The 5,000-nt window shown below is 50.6% G+C and overlaps 1 non-coding gene across 1 annotated transcript in view; it reads left to right on the top strand.

Annotated features, from left to right (window-relative positions):
- The first annotated feature begins 4,151 nt into the window (after positions 1-4,151).
- LOC126476813 (small subunit ribosomal RNA) overlaps positions 4,152-5,000 on the top strand; it is a 1,909-nt gene continuing 1,060 nt past the window's right edge. Inside the window, exon 1 of the ribosomal RNA XR_007587254.1 lies at positions 4,152-5,000. This exon is cut by the window's right edge and continues 1,060 nt beyond it. This is a non-coding gene — a ribosomal RNA (small subunit ribosomal RNA).

Here is a 5,000-nt window from a genome sequence, read left to right as displayed (position 1 = left end):
TAACCTAACCTATATTGTACCTTAACCTAACCTATATCGTACCTTAACCTAACCTATATCGTACCTTAACCTAACCTATATTGTACCTTAACCTAACCTATATTGTACCTTAACCTAACCTACGATGTGCCTTAACCTAACCTACGTTGTGCTTAACCTAACCTACGTTGTGCCTTAACCTAACCTACGTTGTGCCTTAACCTAACCTACGTTGTGCCTTAACCTAACCTACGTTGTGCCTTAACCTAACCTACGTTGTGCCTTAACCTAACCTACGTTGTGCCTTAACCTAACCTACGTTGTGCCTTAACCTAACCTACGTTGTGCCTTAACCTAACCTACGTTGTGCCTTAACCTAACCTACGTTGTGCTTAACCTAACCTACGTTGTGCCTTAACCTAACCTACGTTGTGCCTTAACCTAACCTACGTTGTGCCTTAACCTAACCTACGTTGTGCCTTAACCTAACCTACGTTGTGCCTTAACCTAACCTACGTTGTGCCTTAACCTAACCTACGTTGTGCCTTAACCTAACCTACGTTGTGCCTTAACCTAACCTACGTTGTGCCTTAACCTAACCTACGTTGTGCCTTAACCTAACCTACGTTGTGCCTTAACCTAACCTACGTTGTGCCTTAACCTAACCTACGTTGTGCCTTAACCTAACCTACGTTGTGCCTTAACCTAACCTGTGTTGTGCCTTAACCTAACCTAATTTGTGCCTTAACCTAACCTACGTTGTGCCTTAACCTAACCTAATTTGTGCCTTAACCTAACCTAATTTGTGCCTTAACCTAACCTAATTTGTGCCTTAACCTAACCTAATTTGTGCCTTAACCTAACCTAATTTGTGCCTTAACCTAACCTAATTTGTGCCTTAACCTAACCTAATTTGTGCCTTAACCTAACCTAATTTGTGCCTTAACCTAACCTAATTTGTGCTTTAACCTAACCTACGTTGTGCCTTAACCTAACCTACGTTGTGCCTTAACCTAACCTACGTTGTGCCTTAACCTAACCTACGTTGTGCCTTAACCTAACCTACGTTGTGCCTTAACCTAACCTACGTTGTGCCTTAACCTAACCTACGTTGTGCCTTAACCTAACCTACGTTGTGCCTTAACCTAACCTACGTTGTGCCTTAACCTAACCTACGTTGTGCCTTAACCTAACCTACGTTGTGCCTTAACCTAACCTACGTTGTGCCTTAACCTAACCTACGTTGTGCCTTAACCTAACCTACGTTGTGCCTTAACCTAACCTACGTTGTGCCTTAACCTAACCTACGTTGTGCCTTAACCTAACCTAATTTGTGCCTTAACCTAACCTAATTTGTGCCTTAACCTAACCTAATTTGTGCCTTAACCTAACCTAATTTGTGCCTTAACCTAACCTAATTTGTGCCTTAACCTAACCTAATTTGTGCCTTAACCTAACCTAATTTGTGCCTTAACCTAACCTAATTTGTGCCTTAACCTAACCTAATTTGTGCCTTAACCTAACCTAATTTGTGCCTTAACCTAACCTAATTTGTGCCTTAACCTAACCTACGTTGTGCCTTAACCTAACCTACGTTGTGCCTTAACCTAACCTACGTTGTGCCTTAACCTAACCTACGTTGTGCCTTAACCTAACCTACGTTGTGCCTTAACCTAACCTACGTTGTGCCTTAACCTAACCTAGTTTGTGCCTTAACCTAACCTAGTTTGTGCCTTAACCTAACCTAATTTGTGCCTTAACGTAACCCTTGTTGTGCCGTAACGTAACCCATGTTGTGCCGTAACGTAACCCATGTTGTGCCGTAACGTAACCCATGTTGTGCCGTAACGTAACCCATGTTGTGCCGTAACGTAACCCATGTTGTGCCGTAACGTAACCCATGTTGTGCCGTAACGTAACCCATGTTGTGCCGTAACGTAACCCATGTTGTGCCGTAACGTAACCCATGTTGTGCCGTAACGTAACCCATGTTGTGCCGTAACGTAACCCATGTTGTGCCGTAACGTAACCCATGTTGTGCCGTAACGTAACCCATGTTGTGCCGTAACGTAACCTATAATATGCCTTAACCTAACCTATAATATGCCTTAACCTAACCTATAATATGCCTTAACCTAACCTATAATATGCCTTAACCTAACCTATAATATGCCTTAACCTAACCTATAATATGCCTTAACCTAACCTATAATATGCCTTAACCTAACCTATAATATGCCTTAACCTAACCTATAATATGCCTTAACCTAACCTATAATATGCCTTAACCTAACCTATAATATGCCTTAACCTAACCTATAATATGCCTTAACCTAACCTAAAGTGCGCCGTAACCAAAACTATATTGCGCCTTAACCTGACGCACGTTGTCGCTGAACCTGCTCTGTAATTGTTATGCAACTCGTTAAATTAGTGTAGTGTTGCCTAACCGCAACCCTCGCAATATAGTTCGCTACTCGCACTGCCCGGTCCCCTGTGTATCGCGTCATGTTAAACACCTTGCAGGTGTTGCTGACTTTCCACATGCTCCTGCTATACACTGTAATGTGGATAGCAGCAGGACGTACATGCCCCCCCCCCTTCCCCCCTGCCTTCGCAAGCTGGTCGGTGAGAAGTTTGCATGTTCAACGCCCTTCGCATGCCGACGTACTCAGCCTACGTTGTGGTACGGCCTGTCACCTGTCCGCCGATGTACGCAAAACCCACAAACTGTACTGCACATTGGTCCGTATGTACTGAATGATACATCGTGGCACATGTGGCCGTATGACGACTGCGCCTAGCAACGGCGGACCATACAGTCCAAATATTGTGCACGCAGCTACGTGTCGTCTCCCTATAAGAGCTGGATTGCAGTGTGGTACGCCATACAGACGTGTGGGAGGAACGGACGCCCTGGATGGCGATCAGCATGAGCAGTCTGTTGATGTAGTGGAGCGTGTATTCGGACGTAGTCGTCTCTTCTCACACACCGTGATAGCATGTTGCACCGTGTTCCACATCTGCGACATGCTGCAGAGGCCGGCTGACAGTCGTTCGCGCAATGGACACCGCATACGTACGGGGTCGACCTTCCACGTGTTCTCTAGGCGTGCACATGTTGTTGCGTCTATGTGGGCAGACGTAGTGTGTTGTGACACCTGACACAGGCATGCAATACTCGTTGCAAATGGCGATGGACGTGTACGTTTGCTGGTGACGTTACGCAAATGAACAACTGGTAACCCGTTGTGGTGCGGTTGTTCTCGCTAGAGGTGAATCAGTGTTGGCGACGATCGGTCGAGCTATTAACCGGTTGTTTCAGGGATACCCACCATGCCCACGAACGTGAAAGGGGATCTGGGTGTGAGGCGATACGCGGTGGTGGCTGGGTGGGACCGTCCCCGGCCGGTGAGGGGGGGCCGCCCGGCGTGCTGGCAGCGCGGTGCGTGGGCGCACGCGCTACAGCCGGCTGGTGGGGGCGGCCAGTGGCAGGCGCGCCGGCCGACGGACGCGGCAGGCGGCGCAGCTGCGCGCCGGCGCCCCCTGCTCGCGGCGCCTTGCGGCCAAAGTAGGTCCTCGCGGGCCCGGTGCGAAGCGCGGTGGCCATCTGCAGTGTGCTGGTCCGATTGAGGACTTTGTGCGCTGAGGATGCGCCGCCGCCCGGCGCTCGGCGCCGCGACGCCGTCTGCTGCTCGGTCGCCCCAGCGGTTCTCGCAGGTGGTTTGTATCGCAGCTGTGCGGACGTGTTGGCGCGTGCGCTGTGCTGGGAGAGTTCGCTTCGGCACCCAAGTGGGGCTTTTGTCCTTCTGTGGCGCCGGCGTTGGAGCTGCCGGTCACCGTAGGTGGCGCGTGTTGTCTCCCGCCGGCAATGCCACGACAGCACGCTCCCGGGCCTCTGTCGGCAGCGGCAAGCTCAGTTGGGAGCACGGGTGGTCGCACCTAAAGCGTCTACTCGCCTAACTCCGGGCGATTGCGCCTCTCTCGAACCCGACCAAGTACTTAGGACGGCGCTGCGCGCCGCCGGGACCTGAGAGGGTTTCGAGGTGTGTTGTGCAGGGGAGCTCAGCCTCCTCCTGTTTGCAGAATAATTGAGCGGACGCTTGCGTGTTCGCGCGGGCCCCCGGGACACACTCCCGGGCGGCCGGCTGCTCAGCTCTAGTTGACGCAGCTCCCTGGTTGATCCTGCCAGTAGTCATATGCTTGTCTCAAAGATTAAGCCATGCATGTCTCAGTACAAGCCGCATTAAGGTGAAACCGCGAATGGCTCATTAAATCAGTTATGGTTCCTTAGATCGTACCCACGTTACTTGGATAACTGTGGTAATTCTAGAGCTAATACATGCAAACAGAGTCCCGACCAGAGATGGAAGGGACGCTTTTATTAGATCAAAACCAATCGGTCGGCTCGTCCGGTCCGTTTGCCTTGGTGACTCTGAATAACTTTGGGCTGATCGCACGGTCCTCGTACCGGCGACGCATCTTTCAAATGTCTGCCTTATCAACTGTCGATGGTAGGTTCTGCGCCTACCATGGTTGTAACGGGTAACGGGGAATCAGGGTTCGATTCCGGAGAGGGAGCCTGAGAAACGGCTACCACATCCAAGGAAGGCAGCAGGCGCGCAAATTACCCACTCCCGGCACGGGGAGGTAGTGACGAAAAATAACGATACGGGACTCATCCGAGGCCCCGTAATCGGAATGAGTACACTTTAAATCCTTTAACGAGTATCTATTGGAGGGCAAGTCTGGTGCCAGCAGCCGCGGTAATTCCAGCTCCAATAGCGTATATTAAAGTTGTTGCGGTTAAAAAGCTCGTAGTTGGATTTGTGTCCCACGCTGTTGGTTCACCGCCCGTCGGTGTTTAACTGGCATGTATCGTGGGACGTCCTGCCGGTGGGGCGAGCCGAAGGCGTGCGACCGCCTCGTGCGTGCTCGTGCGTCCCGAGGCGGACCCCGTTGAAATCCTACCAGGGTGCTCTTTATTGAGTGTCTCGGTGGGCCGGCACGTTTACTTTGAA

Source organism: Schistocerca serialis, chromosome 4 (assembly GCF_023864345.2).
Source record: "Schistocerca serialis cubense isolate TAMUIC-IGC-003099 chromosome 4, iqSchSeri2.2, whole genome shotgun sequence".
Lineage (NCBI taxonomy): Eukaryota > Metazoa > Arthropoda > Insecta > Orthoptera > Acrididae > Schistocerca > Schistocerca serialis.
The sequence above is the reverse complement of the archived record's forward strand: the minus strand, read 5'-3'. Positions and strand labels throughout refer to the sequence as shown.